The 18,466-nt window shown below is 53.0% G+C and overlaps 2 protein-coding genes across 32 annotated transcripts in view; one reads left to right on the top strand and one right to left on the bottom strand.

The window, feature by feature from the left end:
• Positions 1–18,466, top strand: part of BNIP3 (BCL2 interacting protein 3) — a 547,174-nt gene that overhangs the window by 491,133 nt on the left and 37,575 nt on the right. The window lies entirely within an intron of this gene.
• Positions 1–18,466, bottom strand: part of JAKMIP3 (Janus kinase and microtubule interacting protein 3) — a 105,781-nt gene that overhangs the window by 84,572 nt on the left and 2,743 nt on the right. The window contains exon 1 of one of the 30 annotated variants that reach the window (XM_049697495.1): positions 18,260–18,427. The exons of 28 other annotated variants lie outside the window; for them this stretch is intronic. The gene's annotated coding sequence lies outside the window, so the exon portion shown is untranslated. Of the gene's footprint in view, positions 1–9,215; positions 9,240–18,259; positions 18,428–18,466 lie in introns of those variants that run through there. One more of the 30 variants, XM_049697494.1, reaches the window with a different exon arrangement.

Genomic DNA, 18,466 nt, shown 5'->3' with positions numbered 1-18,466 from the left:
GGCCCCACGCCTGGCCCCATCTCAGGGCGGCTCCACGCAGGTGAGAGGGAGACAGCAGGTGGTGACCCTCTGAAAGTGCGTGTGCTTTAACCCGGAAACGTGGCTTCTAAGAGTGTATCCTGAGGAAGTGATATCGTAATGGCGTTTGTACAGGTTTTATTTAGCAGATACATTTATAGCACTTAGCCTGTGCCAGGCACTGCTCTGAGCACCTTAAATAAAACTCAATTAAGGATAATTATGACAACATTGCCCATAACACACCAGTGAACAACTGGAAGCCTCCTAAATGTCCAACAGGTATTTACAAAAACAAGGGACACACGTGAACCCCAACACAACGGCACTCTTTAACGTGGCATGAGTGTACGTACTGACACGGAGACACATAAACAACAGTGTTAAGTTTTTTAAAAGCCAGCTGTAAAATGACTTCATTTCTATGTTTAAAAGCAAGCGTGTGAACTAAAGACAGACACACAGACCAATGGGCTCGAATAGAGAGCTCGCATACGTGGTCAAATCATTTTTGACAAGGGTGCCAAGACCATTCATTAGAGAAAGGATAGACTTTTCAACAAAGGGTGCTGGGAAAACTGGCTATCCACATGCAAAAGGATGAAGTTGGACCTTACCTCGCACTATATACAAAAATTAACTCGAAACAGATCAAGGACCTAAATGTAAGACCTAAAACAATAAAACTTTTAGAAGAAAATATAGGACAAAAGCTTCACGACATTGGACTTTAAAATGATTTCTTGGACACCAAAGGCACAGGTAACAAAAGAAAAAAATGGACAGATTGAACTTCATGAAAATTTTAAAAAATCTGTGCATCAAAAGACACTATCCACAGAGTAGAAAGGCAACTCATAAAATGGGAGAACATATTTGCAAATCATAAATCTGATAAGGGATTAGTATCTAGAATATAGAGAGAACTCCTAAAACTCAACAACAAAAACACAACTAGATTAAAAAACAGGCAAAGGACTTGCATAGACATTCCTTCAAAGAAGACAAAAAGCCAATAAGCACGTGAAAAGATGCTCAACATCACGAATCATCAGGGAAATGCAATCAGACACCACCTCACGTCCATCAGGATGGCTACTAAAAACACATAAAGCAGACACAACGAGTGCTGGCGAGGATGTGGAGAAACGAGAACGCTTGTGCACTTGGGGCAGGAACGTAAGGTGCTGCAGTCTTTTTGTGCGTGGACATAGTATAGTCCTCCACTTACTTAGGACTTTTTTTTTTTTTTTTTTTGGCGGTACGCGGGCCTCTCACTGTTGTGGCCTCTCCCGTTGCAGAGCACAGGCTCCAGACGCGCAGGCTCAGCGGCCATGGCTCACGGGCCCAGCCGCTTCGCGGCATGTGGGATCTTCCCGGACCGGGGCACGAACCCGCGTCCCCTGCATCGGCAGGCAGACTCTCAACCACTGCGCCACCAGGGAAGCCCACTTAAGACTTTTTAAAGTGTCTTTCAAGGAAGCTGTATCATTTTCTCCAAAAGGTTTTGCACAACTTTTGACACACTTATCCCTTGGGTGCCAAGTATTTGCACTCCTATCGTGAAAGGCATTTGTGTGTTAGCGTCACTGTCGTCACATAACCGGCAGGACGAGGGCTGACAGGAACACTATTGATTCTTTTATATTGACCTTGTGCCAGCAACGTGCTGAAATTTCATTTCATTCTCTTGAGAAGGGCAGTTTTGTCTCTTCCTTTCCCATCTTCATACTTTCACACTGTTTCTCCCATGTTCCCGTGCTGGGTGCGACCTCCATACACTGTTGAGGAGAAGTAATGATATTTGCATCTTTCTCTTGTGTTCTTTCTTGAGGAGAAGTGCTCGGTCCCCCATCACGTACCACATTGCCGCAGGATTCTGGTAGGTCCCCTTTCATCAGGTTAAAGAATGTATCCGCGTTGCAAATGTGCTAAGCGCACAGTTTGTTTTTAAATTGTGAATGGATATTGCAATTTATCAAACAGTTTTCCTGCATCTGCTCGAATAATCGCAGTGTTTTCTCCCTGTCCTTCCGGAGCTGGCCTGTGTCTGCTTCCGTCCCACCCCACCCCAGGATCACCTGCCTGGACCCATCTTTCCATTCCTCCTGACTGGGCCTCAAACGAGGGAGAGGCACAGACCTGGCTCTTCCAACTCTCCCTAAAGTGTTCTCCCCAGCCGAAGGGAGCAGACAGAGACAAGGTCCCCGGTCACCTCTTGGTGCTGGTGGGTGCTACGGTCCACGCTCAGGAGGGGTCTGAGCACTGCGCCAGGGCCGAGTCCCAGTTCCTCCAGCAAAGTCTTGCCTCCTCTTTCCTTTCCCACGTGGGCATGAAGGTGCGGGCCCCTGGCCCTGGGACAGCAGCCCCCCTCCCACCCATAGCCACAGCCCATGGCTCCCAGCTTGGCCAGGAGAGCGGGAAGGGGCAGTGGGCAGCCTTCTCTTCTGACTCCCAGATCCATTCTCCCTCCCTCCTTTCTTTCTCTCCCTCTCCCTCCCTCCCACCCTCCCCTGTAAAATGAGCCGGGGAGAATTCCGGTTACTTCCATCCTGCATTCTAGGGCATGTGGGAAGGAGAGAGTCTCTATCTTTGTTGGCTGTCTCGCCAGCAACTCCATTTACTTCTTAAGCAGCAGCTCTACCCTGACACAAAAAGCTTTAAAAAAATGTCCACTTCCCAATACCCTCTGGTTCTCCAGGTAAAGTCAGCTTTGTCCTGGAATCTGAGCCCCGTGCATGAGCCCGGCAGGAAGAGCGGACGCACGGGCAGTGGTGGAGCCTGGGAACCCCGGCCGGGCCCCTGCTCCGAGCCGCAGCTCCGACTGCCCACCTGCCTCTGCCCTGCCGCAAACTTGCGGCCGCCATGCCCATCCTGAGGCCCCTCTTGCAGCTTCCTGGAGACCGGGCAGCTCCAGTGCCATCCTTGAGGTCAGACCCCCTGAGGGGCTGCCCTCCAGGCCCGGGGAGGGGACAGCGCAGACCCACTGGGAGGGACAGACGCGGAGGCCTGAGCCCCTGGCTTCCTCCCCAGGACAGCTTGATCACCCGCGTGTGGCCGTAGTTACCGCGTACGACACCGGCTTTCCTTCAAAATACATGAACATTGGTGTTTTCAAGGTCCCTCCTGACCTGGACAGGTGATCATTCACACCTTCGTCCTCAGTAAACCTCCCTCCAGGAAGGAGGAAGACCTGGCCAATCTCAGCTCACATCAAGGCGAGACGCACCCTCCGCGGGCCCAGGGTGAGCTGGGGGACGCTTCACCCAGGCCACCACCCGGCCCGCTCCTGGGACGCCGACCTCTCTGTTCGCCGGGCCCGGCAGCACCAGACGCCTCCGGAGGAGAGCTGGCTGGGAAAGAAGGGCTCTGCCCCCTCCTGCGGGGAAGTCCAGCAGAACCAAAGAATGTTCTAGCACGGGCACCGCAGCTGAGCCATGACACGAGACAGAAGCTGGGTCCTCTGGAGCTGGACCGGTGGCTCGTCGGTGGAATTCAGGGCCGAAGTTCTGTTTCCAAGCGCTCCTCCCATCGGGACCAAACATGTCTTTCCAGCAACCTGTGTGTCCCCGCCCCACTGCTTCACGTGGCTGGTTTTATGAGTCCTTCCACACACGCCTCCACATAAAAGCCCATGTGACACACGGAGCACGCAAGGAGGATGGCAGGGAGCATCTCTGCGGCTTCACCTGTGGGTCCAGCGTCTCTGAGCGTCGCCTCCTGAGCGCGTGTGGGGCGCCTCCCTCCCCGGGGAGGCAGCGCCCTTGCTCGCTGACCTGAGCCTCGCCGCCCTCCGCCCTCACGAGGCCACGCACACCGCGCACCTGGGGCCCCGGCACACCTGTGCCCTCTCTGCAGGTAACACAACCCCGGGCGTTAACTAGTTCCAGAGTCCCTGTCAAGCGCAACATCAGAAATTAACTCCTCGGCCCCCAGTTTGCATTTCCACCCACAGATGCTAAGCAGATCCTTCACCAGGTGGAAGCAGCCTTGCACCTGAAATCATTCCCAATCTGCGCCCAGGCCCTGACCACGCCCACATGCCTGCTGCTCTCACAAGGGTCCGAATCCCATCGTCAGCAGACCATGAGGCACACTCGCCGTCACGCAGCCCCAAGGCACCTGCGTTGGGCCCTCACTCAATAACCTGGGAAGGGTGGAGGCGGGGCTTACACGCAGGTGCTAGGATGGAGCTGGCAGAACCCCTACCTGGCCCAGAGCGGCCCGCCGCGTGGTCCTCCTGCTGGGGTGCCACGCGACCCCCCCCCCCGTGCTGCAGGTCCCCCACCAGCCCGTGCACTGAACACAGCACCACTGTGCTCGGCTCTAATGGGCGCGTTTGTCCGAAGCCGTAGGAAAGAATAGGCGCATTCAGGCCGGGTCAGTGAGGTGGGCGTTTGTCCCAGGCTGGAACTGGACAGAACGCCCTTTTCATGGGGTTAAAAACACAGGACACAGCTGCCCTTGTTCCTGCCATGGGTGCCCAGCCCCAGGGCGCACAACCGGCCGCGTGAGGAAGAAGGAGAGACGGCCTCGTGTGAGGCCACAGACAGGCCGGGGAGGCCACACGCAATGGCTGGGAGGGTGAGTGCCAGCTCACCGTGCCAGCGGGGGTGCGAGTGCTGTGCTCTGTCCCCTCTGTCCTGAGACGAGCCAGCGAGGCAGCGTCTGGGCGACGCGGGCTTCCTGCTGCACGCACGTCCCTCTGTCCATCCTCCCGCAGCTCGGCTCCAGGGGGGTCCACCCAGAAGTGTGCACAGCAGTGACCAGCTGCCAGCAGCCCCCATGTGGTGCCCCTGCGCGCCCCTTCCCTGGCTGTCCTTCCCGGCCCTTCCTGTTCCCTGGGATCCCTTCTAAAATACACGCCCCACACACGGCCTTGTCCCGGGGCTGCCTTGGGGAGGGAGGATCTCATCCCAGAGAGCTGGTTCCAGCCGTGGCCGTGGAGGGCAGCCTCGGGGGGATTCTGGAGCCCGGGGTGGGATTCCGGAGCCCGGGGGGGGATTCTGGAAGTGGCTTGCTCATCATCCAGCAGGGCAAGTGCCCCACTGCTGGTGGACACGGGCCCTCGGGTGCCGCAGCCTCATTGGTGGTGGATGGTGACGAGGGGCGGGTGGGTGGTGGGAACAGCAGGGTCACTGCAGGCACTGTGCAGTTAGCCAGCAAGGTGGCTTTGCCCAGAGGAAACGACAGGTGGACAAGTGGATAAAGAAGATGTGGTTTATATATATACATATGATGGGATACCACTCAGCCGTGAAAAGATGGGCACAACTGAAACACAACTGGGAGCTGGTGCTCGCAAGCCAGAAACCACGGGGGAGGAATTCGCCTCGTCACCGGTCACCAGCTCTAAGGCACGTCCCAGACCCCCGGCCCACGTGATGACGGGGTATCGCCACCAGGATCAGGAATAAACGGCCCCCAGTGCCTCCCCAGAGGCCCGCAGCTGTCGACCACAGTGACCCCCGGGGGAGGCTGCGGATGTGGGGTCTGAGGGGACCCTGACACCAAAGGACCCTGAACGCCATCCTGGGTCCCCAGGTGCAGAGCCATGACGGGCATCCTCGGCAGCCACGAAGCCTGTGTGACAGGTTCCTGGATGGAGGAGCAGGCCGGCCATTTGGGAAGGTCAATCAGAGGCCTGGGATGCCCCCAGCCCCGCCACAATGGGCAACCAGAGGGGAAGTCAGCACCAGAGGTGGGCCCGCTGTGCCACGTGATTCGCCTCGACGGCCCCCTCGGTCACACCAAGGGTCGTGAGCACCTGAGACGTGGCTGGGCGGGGTCTCCAGCGAGCTGGATGCAGTCTGCTCACCGACAGTCGGCCAAGCCTGGGAGCTGACACATGGCTGCTGACCTGGCCCGAGACTTCTTCCTAAACCCCACCGCAGCGGGGGTCCATGCCATCTGCTCCCGCAGGAGGGGCAGCAGCGGTCCTTCGGGGCCTCGCCCAAGGCTGGGCTTCCCTCCTGCTCTCCCCATGGTGGACACTTTGGGACCTTCTCTCCTGACGGCCCTCAGACCAGCTCACGTCCACTGTCTCGCAGGCAGCATGCTGGTGGACCCGGCACACGCCGCGAAGGCCCCAGCATCCTACACGCGTGCGGGGGAAGGGGGGTGGGATCCCCACCGCTGCTCCGGTGCCGGCGAATGGCGGTTTCACTGCACGTCCCTGAATCCGTTTGCACTTAAAGGCATCACCTTCTTGCCGCACAACGTGATATCCCAAATCCGACAGAACCCGCTGCAGAAGGGGGGCACCCATGTACCTTAACCCGACATCAAGAGACCCTGAGAAGACCGTCAATAGATCAAAACTTAGTGCTGAGAAAATACAGGACTGACTGATGCGTGAGAGACCCTCTCCACAGATGCCAAAGAACGCCGCGGAAAACTGTACCAACCAGCCCAATGCTGACTTGAGTTTATGCAGCGGAGCGGCCTGGTCACACACCCTCGGAGAGACTGGCGTCCTCGGGCATGGAAGGGCCTCTGTCCCAATCTGCCAGGGACCACGGCAGCCTCCCAGAGTCCCATTCGTCTTAGCAGCCCCCCTGCCCACCCCCCGGGCTGGGAGCGCCTTCTGTCTCTGCAGGCTGCCCTGCTGAAGCCTGAGAGCTTATGCAAAGTCAGGTGGAAAGCTGGAGGAAGCGTCCCGGAAGGAGGCGTGGAAATAGGCCACTGCACAGTGACGCCCCCGTGGACGCCCCTCCAGCAGCCCGCCTCCCTCCACATGCTGCCAGGCTCAACCAGAGTCTCTCCTCCCAGACAGGAGCCTCCAGCCTGCACCACCTGCTCTGTGAAGCCCCTGTGCCCTCGGGGACCTGCCCCCCTTCTAGCCCCTGACCGCATGCAGGCGGGGGACCCCGGCTCCAGGGGATGAGGCCCAGGTCGGACATACGCTGCACGGAGGGATTCTCCCCAATTCAGAGAGCTTTTAGCTACAGGAACTGCCGTGCGGCCAAGGCCTGAAGAGTCAGCCCGTTTCAGGGCAGCAACCTGGAACATCTGCTCTCGCGTCGCGAGCGGCGGGGACCAGCCTGGGGGTCTGTGAATGGGCTCTGGCCCAGCCGGGCACCGAGCACGGGCTCGGTCCTCCGAGCGCTGCACGCGGCAGAGGAAGCAGGGCCGGTCCGGAGCGGCTCCTGGGGAAGAGCCATCAGCAGAACTGCATTTTTTACTGTATCTGCTGCTTTTGCTTCTTTGCTTTGCTTTGTGGCCACGCTGCACGGCTTGCGGGATCTTAGTTCCCCAGCCAGGGATCGAACCCGTGACCCCTGCAGTGGAAGCACGCAGTCTCCTAACCACTGGACGGCCAGGAAAGTCCCTTTATCGGCTGCTTTTCAAAGAAGTGTCCCTTTGTTGTTTTTTTTATACGAGTTCCTCTCCCTTGTTACAGGGAAGGACGGGTGCGGGCAGCACACAGTCTGGCTGGTCTTTGCACACGCGCGTGGGCAGAGCCCGGCCATGTGCTGGGAGTCGCGTGAACACAGTTGGTGGCATCAGTAGGAAGACCCTATCCCTCCCGCTTCTCCCCAAGGACCACAGTCACCGGGTCGGGCCCCCTCCCGGGTTGCGAGTCTGCTCTCTGAGGGCTCTCGTGAGGTTGGCAGGGGTACAGACACTTAAGTTCTAGAGGGTTCTCTACACGAGGAGCAGGGGAGGGCGGCCCATAGTTGCGATTGACTGAACTAAGTGTGGACCCAGCGAGCAGCCGGGCGTGCCCCGCCGTCACCCCGAGAGCCCGGCCAGCGGCACCAGCTCTTCAGAGCACACACCTGGGCTCCGGAGGTGAGAGAAGAGGCCCGGAGCCACCTTGGCCACCAGGAGCGAGGCCGGACTGGACTCAGATGCTCGCGCTCGAGCCAGGCTTTGAAAAGACAGACACTGACTGCCACAAACAAGCAGGCGACACTGGCCAAGGACCATCAGCCAGGGCGCTGCCGACCCACTGCTGCAGCTGACGGCGCCCGGCGGAAAATTCAGCTGAATTATGAGCACGTGCTGTGGAGAGTCAGGGAGAGAGGCAGGTGCACTCCCACCAGGGGATGTTGGCACAAGACAAGGGGGAGGGGTCTGAGGGCCGGGACCCCAAGGGGAGAAGGCCAGTTGCTGGGTCCCTCAATGCCCCAGTGTTGGGCAGCACAAGGGACCACATGGGCTGCAGACCCTGGCGGGAGAGAACAAGGGAGCAGCTCGCTCCCCTCCTGCAGACCCAGGTCCCAAGTTCAGACGGTATTAAAAAAAAAAAAAAAAAAAAAAAGTGAGGGTTTCCCTAGTGGCGCAGTGGTTGAGAGTCCGCCTGCCGATGCAGGGGACACGGGTTCGTGCCCCGGTCCGGGAAGATCCCACATGCCGCGGAGCGGCTGGGCCCGTGAGCCATGGCCACTGAGCCTGCACGTCCGGAGCCTGTGCTCCGCAACGGGAGAGGCCACAACAGTGAGAGGCCCGCGTACCGCAAAAAAAAAAAAAAAAGAAAAGATAAAGTGAAGCCAGAGCGGGCATTAATTAACACCAAGGTGGGCAGTTCACGGCTCGGACCTGCCGGCGGCACACCAGCTTGCTGACCGCAGGTGTGCTCACCCTTCCATCTGCTTCCAAACTTGACGTCACCATGGCCTGTGGGCTTCTTGGCAAAGGCTGCTTTAATTCCCTCCCAAACCTTGCCAAAAAAAAAAGATGTTGGATTTTAATTGATTCACGTCCCTTCGCAAGCCAACTGCCCTGAGCAGTGCTTCGCAAGACGAGTCGCCCCCGTGCGCGTGGCCTGTGGGGACAGCCGTGCGACCTCTGCATGACACCCCGGGGACGTGCTCACCGATGCACCACCCCCGCTGAAGACAGAACCTGTGTCAACCTCCCAGTTAAGAGTCCAACCTGCACAACTGCTGCTCTGGCTCCAGGAGAAACAGAACGAACTAAATAGACACAAGCAGTCCCAAGAAATCTGCCCCAGCGAGCCTCAAAGCAGCCAACGCCCTGCAACACACCCAGAGGGTCCGCCTGCCTTCCTCGGGGGAACGTGGGGTGCTGGACCCTCGGAGGACCTGGCCCGGGAGCTGGGAGTGAGGGGCGCGGCCTGCTTCCCACGGTGCCATCTAGGGTGCTGCCCTTTCTCAACTCTCTTCCCGACTTCAGCTCCCTGACCCCACCTGAGTGGATGCTGCAGCCAGCCCTGCCTCTACCTGACTCACAGCTGGCTTTGGGCGTCGGCTCTGCAGGGCTTCTGCGCTCATCGGGCTGCACGCTGGTGGCTCTGTCTGGACTCATCCACGCCCCGCCGGCCCAGTCAGCTCGACAACTCATCCGCCCTGTGTCCACCAGCTCTCTAACCGCTGGCAGGGCCTCCCGCGTTGGCCTGAGCCCCTGGGATGAGAGGTACCAGAAACATTAACTGAGCAGCTCTTCCCTGAGCTTGTCCACAGAGGAAGCTCCCTGGTGACTTGCCCCGCATGCCCTCACTTCTAAGATTCTTGGTGGACAGGGTGACCAGGAGAGAGAGAGGTGTCCAGCCTTTCCCAGGCATGCCCCTCACATGAACTGAACCCTCCCCAGAAACGCTGCTAGTTTCTCCAAGCTGTGGTTGGCACTGGCGCTGGCACTGGGATGAGAAGTTGTTTTAGGGTGTGGACACCTCATTCCACATCCTCTTCCAAGTTCACAGGGTAAGGTTCCCTGGTCCACCTGTGGTCATTCCAACTATGGCCTTGAAATCGTGACAATGTGGCCTCAAGGCTGCAGCCCCACTTTAAGGCGGCTTCTTGTGCTCACTGCCCCACCCTGGATGGAAACCAGCATCTCCAAACCATCTGCAATACTCCGTGGGAGCAAAGAAGAGTTTCAGAATTCCTTTTCAGGTAATGGTGGGCTGGTTGGGTCAGAACTCACTCACTCACCTCCCAACTAAAGGCAACAAAGGTGCTGAGACGCCAAAGTCCCAGGAGCGCCTGGACGGAGAGGTAGCACATTATGGAAAAACTAAGGCAGCCTTTGCCTAAAGTAACACCTCCTGGGGACAAGACGGGACGGCGTACTTGCTCCAGTGGGGAGTTCCACCAGTTACCCTCCTGGGGCTAAGCTAGGACCAAAGGGCTGACCCTCGGGGGCTATTCAGCTGTGCTCACCCCCACTGCATCCACCACCCCATTCCACGGGGCTGCAGAGAGAGCTGCCGTGAAGGCAGCAGCCCCAGGAAGCCCAGTCCTGAGGAGTGCGCACACCAGCCGGTCCTCGCACAGCAGGAGCCCAGGGGGGAACAAGGGCCTCCGGGCAGAGGAGGGGTCTGGAGCGGTTCCCAGCCAGGTGCCCCAGCTGCCCGGCAGGCGTGAGTGTGACCCTCTCCTAGAAGAGCACATTCACCCGAGGTCTCAGGGAAACCCACAGACAATCGTTCAAGGACAGCTAATGACTCGGGGAGGGCAGGGGACACGACAACTGAGAAGGAACCAAGTTTACAAACCAGAAAGAGACGCGCACAGACCTCAGCGCAGAATTAGCGACTACCGGTCACAGAACAGCAACCCTGGCTGGGTTTTAACTAGGCTTTACTTCGGGGGGCAGCTTTGGGTTCACAGCACATCTGAGCAGAGGCCCCAGAGACCCCTTCTCCCCCCTCCCCACGGTCTGGTTCTATTTTTTTAAAAGAAATAAGTTAGAAGCTTGAAGACAACTTCATGGAGTAGAAAACGACAAGACGTAGCATCTTCAACATGAATAAAACAGAGAGCACTTTAGAAAAACAAATATAGTAACTGGAGTTAAGACACAAGGGACACCTCGTAGCATAAGACTGAACTAGTGACTGGAAGATGACACAGAAAACATGACCCAGAAATGAGCACGGAAAAGGCAGCACAGAAAAGAGAGGCGAGCGAGGCAGAGATAAGAGAGGAGAGCGAGGCAGAGGCAGGATGGGAAGGGCTCTCAGAAGGAAAAACGAGGGCGAAAACGTGGATGCAAGATTTGCAGATGCGACTGAGAATTCTCTGAAACTGATGAAAGACAACCGTCCAAAGATTCAAAGTAAGTCAAACTCCAGACGCATCATAATGAAACCTGAGGAAAAACGAAACAGAGGCAAAGAGAAAATAATAAAATCTGCCGGAGGAATGAAAGCTTACGTTCAAAGGAAGGACGGTTAGACTAACGACTAACTTCTCATCAGAACAACAGAGCCATAAGACAACGGAATAAAGGAGGAAACGCACTTTAAAAAGTACCTGCCCAAGAGGAATTCAAGCCCGAGTCAGAACAGATTCCACCTTCATTCTTGAAAGGAAGATATTTTCAGACCCCCCGAAAAGGAAAAAAGGAACCGAGAGCGTGGATGCCAGGACTGAACAAAGGAAACTAAAGGATCTGCCTCAGGCAGAGGAGAACGGTTCTAGAGGGACCTGAGAGGCCAGAAGAACACGGAAAGGCCGCAAAAGTGCTAAATATGTGAGGAACTAGAAAAATAAATGAGTGTAAAGAACTAACAACGATTACTAGTGGTGTTACAAAGTAAACGAGTTAGAAACAAAATGCCAAACAAGAAAACATAAAAGTTAGGAGAGGGAGAAACTGATGGAGAGTATCCCAAGTCCTTGTATTACCTGGGAGGAGGGTTCTGGTTCACTGCAGCCTTGCAAAGTTAATTTTGCCTGCTGTTTTTTGTTTTGTTTTGTTTTTTGTGGTACACGGGCCTCTCACTGCTGTGGCCTCTCCCGTTGCAGAGCACAGGCTCCGGACGCACAGGCTCAGCGGCCATGGCTCACGGGCGCAGCCGCTCCGCGGCATGTGGGATCCCCCCAGACTGGGGCACGAACCCGTGTCCCCTGCATCGGCAGGCGGACTCTCAACCACTGTGCCACCAGGGAAGCCCTGTCTGCTGTTTTTTAGTGATGGTCATGAAGATGATAGAAAATAGAATATACGATGTTTAAATAGAAGAGAAGAGGAAAACCTCAGTCAATCCAGACGAAGGCAAGAAAGAAGAAAAGGGCGCAACAAATAGGAAGCAGAAAATGAAAGAGATTTCAACCCAAATACATCAATGGAGCCATTAAGTGGAAATTAAGAAACAGACTTCTGAGCTGGAGGCGAAATGGCTGTCATCATTCTTGAAACTCCCCAAATTTCCTCTCAATACTAAACGGAGCCACCAGAAAAGTAAAACCAAAAACAAACTAAAAACATCTTCCACAAAAAGATGACAAAGCGCTGCCTCCCTTCCGATCACTACTACCTGCCGGCTTAGAACAACCGTCTCGCTTCACTGGGGTTGTGTGGTCAGAAATGTGCGCAAAGCTTAGCGGGAGGCTCACTCCTGCCCCAGGAGGTGTCTGGAGCGGCTGCACCCCAGCTGGGCTCCTGCTCGCACTCCCTGGGTTCTGGGGGTTCTGCTTTGGGCGGGGGCTGGGAGCTCAGGATCCCTCAGCCTCTTACCTACGGGGGCTGTGCCGTCACAGTGGGCATCCCCAAAGCGAGCCTGCCAGGGGGTCTCTGCAGAGGCTAACTGCTTCCTGACACCCAGCCCCGGGCCTCACAGCATCACCACTAAACCCCACAAAGGAGCCCAGACTCCAGAGGAGGGACTTTGCAGCCAGCTTCACTCTGCCAGCCACTACTTCCAAACCACCACCACCAAACCCCTAAGAAACCGTGCAGGAGCTGGTGAGCCTGGGAAAAAGGATGTGTGATGGTTCTGAGAACTGGGAACTCAGAAACCACTAGCAAGTGTGCACCTCAAAACGGAGTGGTCCCCCCTGAGATGGAGGCTTGGTGGGATAAACGCATATGTGATTTTGCATGGGAAAAACAACAACAAAAGAAAACCCTACCATAAGCAAAGTTCAATGATAAATGACAAAATAGAGAAAATATATGCAACTTATATCATAGGTCAAAGGCTAATATATAATGAACTTCCGAAAATTGAGAAGAAAAAAGCCAAACAACCCCAGAGAAGAAAGAAAAAAAATGGGCAAGACTTATGAATAAACTGTTCACACAAAACACAAAACACAAAAAGCCTTTAAATACATGAAAAGATGCTCAACTTCACTCCTGGTAAGAGAAATGCAAATAAAAATACACTGAATTTACCGTTTCTCCCCTACCTGGCAAACCCCCAAAAGTTTGACAACATTGTCTGTTGGCAAGGCTGTGAGAAGCAGGCTTTCATGCGTTGCTGGTAGAATGCCACACGATAGTGCAATTCCTGGGGAGGGGATTTTGGCAATATATAGCAAAAGTACACAGTCATTTTCCTTTTGCCCTCGAAATCCCACTTCTAAGAACCTAGTCAAAGATATACTTGAAAATATATAAAAACCATGCGTGCACAAGGATATTCAACTGGAAACAATCCAAATGTTCGTGGACAGAGAGCTCGTCGACTAGGTTAAGATCCAGCCCCTCGGGGAATGCTAGGCAGCTGAGGACAAGAATGAGGGCAATCTCTGCACAGCGATGCTGAGACCTGGTACTAAGTGAGCACAATGAACGGTACAACAGGCTCATAGCAGGTTACCCTTCCCCTAAGACGGCACAGGGCAAGTGGAAATACACATGCATTTGCCTGTATTACTGTTAAGTAGAAACATAAATCAAAAACTACTTTAAAAATATTACCAACAGAGGAGAGAGAAGAGGGTTAAAAAGACAAAGATGGGGCTTCCCTGGTGGTGCAGTGGTTGGGGGTCCGCCTGCCGATACAAGGGGACACGGGTTCGTGCCGCGGTCCGGGAAGATCCCACATGCCTGGGCCCTTGAGCCATGGCCGCTGAGCCTGCGCGTCCGGAGCCTGTGCTCCGCAACGGGAGAGGCCACAACAGTGAGAGGCTCACGTACCGCAAAAAAAAAAAAAAAAAGAAATCAAACTTTTTTTTTTACTAACCATACTCTCTTAACACATCGATATTATTTTGAAACTAATAGAATAAAGCAAAGAAGTAATCTTATGAACATCTTAGGAGCCAAGAATCTCAGCCTAAGAGAAAGAAGATGGACATATAAAAATAAAGAAATAATTATCTATAGTCTTAAATTTGAATTAAAATTTTCAGTATAAAATCACGATGCATTTTCTCTTAAAATTGTTTCTAGCGCTGTCCTCTGAAAATACACAAAGTCGAGACCAATGCAGAAGCCATGAGTTCCGCTAGCACCCAGCCGTGCGGGTCTTCAGATAACATTTCCCCAAAAAGACCTGGAGCTCCCAGGGCAAGTGGCGATTCCAGCCTCTGCAGGACACGGGCCAGCTGAGCCTCTCAGGCCAGAACACGAGGAGGCTGTCCGACACTACTGGGGTCCTGTCAGAAGGGCACAGGGAGAATGTGCAGGAGAAGACGGCTGGGACGTGGAGGAGGGCACGTTTCTTTGACAAGACACACAAAAAGAAATAACCACACACACACACACACACACACAAAACCTGATCAATTGGACTTTCTCAAAATGTAAAACTTCTGCTCATCCAAAGGTCCACTTTAGAAAATGAATAAGTGAGACACAGATGGGGAGAAAATAGTCGCAAGACCTATCTGACAAAGAGCTGGCCTCTAGGATATATAAAGAACACCTACAGCTCAATCATAATAAGACAAACAACCCAATAAAAATAGGCAAAAGATATGAACACGCGCCTCACAAAAGGAAACATACAAACGCCCAACAAAGATGCGCTCAGTGTATTAGTACCGAGGGAAACGGAAGGGAAAACCACAAAGAGCTGCGACCACACACTCCCCAGTGAGACTAGAGTGAAAAAGATCAAACGCCAATGTTGGCATGCACTTGGAGCAACTGGAATTTGCATACCAAATGGTGCAGCCATCTGGGGGGAAGTTCGGACAGTTTCTTATAAAACAAGACACACACCTACTCTGTGACCTAGCAGCTTCACCCCTAGGAATTTCCATAAGAAATGAAGACAAACAGACTTGGACAAGAATGTTCCTCAGGGAGATAATGTAGCTGTACAGGAATCAAGTCCCCCCAAAATCTCCTCGCCAAATTCCACAAAAGAATTTCACGACATCAAAGATTCTTTGCCAAACTACACCCTTGGCATTACTCGAAGACAGAGTAGCAGAACCTCCAAGTAACCGTGAGTAAAGGGAGAAAAACCAGCAAATCCCGGGACCACCATCATTCACGCCCCCGTCCACCCCACCCAGCCCCCACCCAGCGCCAGGAGGACAGACGGGGCTGGCGTGGATTAGTGGATGGCACTGGAAAGATGAAAGCCACTTTCAACACGAGAACCCCTTCCTGACTGCAGGAAGGGAGCTCACAGAACTACAAGGCCCAGACCCCATCAGAGGGCATGGCATTGCTAAGACAGCAGATCTTACATGTTCTCACCACAGAAAACAAATGGTAACTATAACAGGATGGGGATAGTAGCTAATACTATGGTGGGAATCATTTTCAATTTATAAATGCATCAAATCAAGAGGTTGTACATCATACATGGACAATTTTATGTGCTGATTAATCTTGATAAAGAAGGTGGAGGTCAGGGTGGGCTGGGGAGGGCAGACATACGATGTAAAGACAGATAAAGGGCCAAGTGAGCTATTCAAAGTTAACAGACTCAAGTTAAGAGGCCAGAGTGATGTGAAAGGACAGCATGATTTGAAAGGTCAGCTTTCCAAACACAGAGCTTCTGAGGAGAAAAACGGAAAAAAGGAAGAGAGAAACTCCTATTAGTAACCAGGTAAAGAAAGAGAAAAGAAGAAAAAAGAAATGCAGTCTTCAACACAAAGACCCCCATCACCACAGCACACACACAACTCACTAAAACATGTGGACGTCCCCAGGATGACACAAAAGGGGGCCATTAAGCTAGGAATCTTGTAAAACACCCCAAAATCATAAATACAAACAAAAGAAAAGAAAGTCCACAGGAGACTACTGGAGAAAATCAGGAAACAAAATTTCACATAAAAGAATTGGTACAACTTCCCCCAGTTTAAAAGCAACCTGAAGCAGGAGAAAACTAAATCCATACAGAATTAAGCTTCTTCAAACAGCCATCTGAGGGTGTATAAAACCACCCTGAATTAGAAATTCAAACACTAAAGTGAACCAAAAATGGGGAAAAGTGAAAAGACAGTTGATCAAATTCACAGAAGGAGAAGAAGAAGAAGAAGGAGAAGGAGAAGGAGAAGGAGAAAGCCATAAATGAGAAATAGGGTATAAGGTGCCCAAGGAAGGATAAACTTAAATGAAAATCTAATAAGGAGCATCGAAGATTGAAGACCAGGCCAGGAGACACCAAGAGAAGGGAGTGACATAAAGAAACAGTAAAGAGTCAGAGAGAAAGAAGGGAAGATGAGCAGAGGAGGGATAGTATCCATATCTTCAGGATCTCTAAAGAAGAAAAACAAAGCAATGGCACAAACAAAGCTAATATTTAAAGCTATAATCCGTGGAAACTTTCCATATACAGAAAAAGATCTGAATCTGCACATCTCAAAAGGCCCACTGGGTACCTAGAAAAACAAATCCAGGCCAATCAACTCTGAAACATCCCTAGTAAAACTATAAGATTCCAAAGATAAGGATAAAATCCTCAAGGCCTCCAGGCAAAAACAACAGGGTCAAAAGAACCAGACTAGCATCAGATGTTTAAAACCAACACAGAAGCAAGGAAACAATGGAAAACATTAAAAAACAAACAAACAAACAAAAACTCAGTGAAAGAAACCACAAACCAAGGATTTTGGGAACCAGCCGAGCCTGGAACATCCTGTAGTTCCAGAAAGTAAGACAATGAGAAAAAAAATAGTTTAACTTAAAAGAAAGAAAAGATGGGCTTGCTGAGAGAGTCCAGCAGCAGCCTGAGGTTGTCCCTGAAGCCAGCGCTGGAACCATCTGCTGGACAAAATATTGTTACCACTGGATTCTAACCCATGGAGCAAAGCCATCATTCATGTGTCCCTACAGATAGGAACAAATAATCAACTAAATGGATGAGGAGAGGACACGCCTTTCCCTTCCAGGAGAATTCCAACCAGCAATGAAAAAGGAAAGGACAAGGGAGGCCTGACAGCAAACATCACAGTAATAACGCAGATGCAAGATGTGCGAGACACCGGCACTGGTGAGTGAGGATTCAGGGAAAGGAAGGATGACCACTTCACATGGAGAAAGCATTGAGGCAGTCCTACATCACTGTCAACGAGCCGTGTGGACACGGCGACTTCCTGACGCAGTTCGTGAAGACAGGCACATGGGCGCTGGTGGGGGGGGGGCGGGGGGGGCAGAGCGGGTGGGGGTGGTCTGGCCAAAAATGCATCACCTCGTTCCCAGCACGAGAAAAGAGCAGATAAAGTCAATTTGAGCAGCATTTTACAAAACAACTCGTCAGTACATAGTTTCTAAAAGCATCAATGTCATAAAAGACAAGGAAAGACTAAGGAAGGGTCACCTACTGGAAGAGACCAAGGAAGCACAACAGCTGGGATCCTGGTGGGGCAGAAAAAGGGCATCAGTGGGGAACTGGTGAGAGGAAGGCTGGTTGTCCGGTGAACAGTGTAGAGGTGTCCTGGTTCTGACCATGATCTACAGGAAGATGTCACAGAGGACGTAACACCAGGGGAACCTACAGAACTCGGTGCTATTTTTGTAACTTTTCTGTAAGTCTAAAATTAGTCGCTTGTAAAACTTTAAAAAAGCATTTGGGGACTTCCCTGGTGGTCCAGTGGTTAAGACTCCATGCTTCCAATGCAGGGGGTGTAGGTTTGATCCCTGGTCGGGGAACTAAGATCCTACAGGCCACATGGCATGGCCAAAATAAATAAATAAAAATTTTAAAAATATCTGTAACACGTACATCACGGAAGGCTCCTCAGAGAAGGGGTGAACTACTCAATGTGGATGCATCTCAGAATCCCTACATGGCAGAGGGAGACAGAGACAGAGACAGAGCAAGCTCTCTGATGTCTCTTATAAGGGCACTAATCCCATCCTGGGGGCCCCACCCTCACGACCTCATCCAACCCTAATTCCCTCTGAAGATCCCACCTCCAAGTGCCATCACATGGGGGGTCAAGCCTTCACAAATGAATTCGGGGGACACAATTCAGTCCACAGCAGCACCTATCCACGTGCAGGAGTGACCTATGCAGGTGTTAATTTGGGGTAGTACTGATTGTCTTGATCGCACTTCTCTATAATTTTAGAATTTCCTTTATAATCAGGAAAAAAAAAAGGCAAAAGTCAGAGGTAAAGGGGCCCAAGTGCTTACCTAGTGTACTGGTGAAGACTTGGGAGGAGGAGTCCCTCACACATGGTGAGACTTGCACAGAGGGTCCCAGCCCTTTGGGGTGGTGACAGAGGCACCCCAGAGATCTGCCAGAGCTGAGTGGACCCAGTGCTCATCTGAGTCACAGGCTAGAGGCAGAGTCACGGAAGAGGCCAGCAAGGAAGGGCCCCCCGTCTGCAGGACCTTTGC

Source organism: Orcinus orca, chromosome 14 (genome assembly GCF_937001465.1).
Source record: "Orcinus orca chromosome 14, mOrcOrc1.1, whole genome shotgun sequence".
Classification (NCBI taxonomy): Eukaryota; Metazoa; Chordata; class Mammalia; order Artiodactyla; family Delphinidae; genus Orcinus; species Orcinus orca.
The sequence above is the reverse complement of the archived record's forward strand: the minus strand, read 5'-3'. Positions and strand labels throughout refer to the sequence as shown.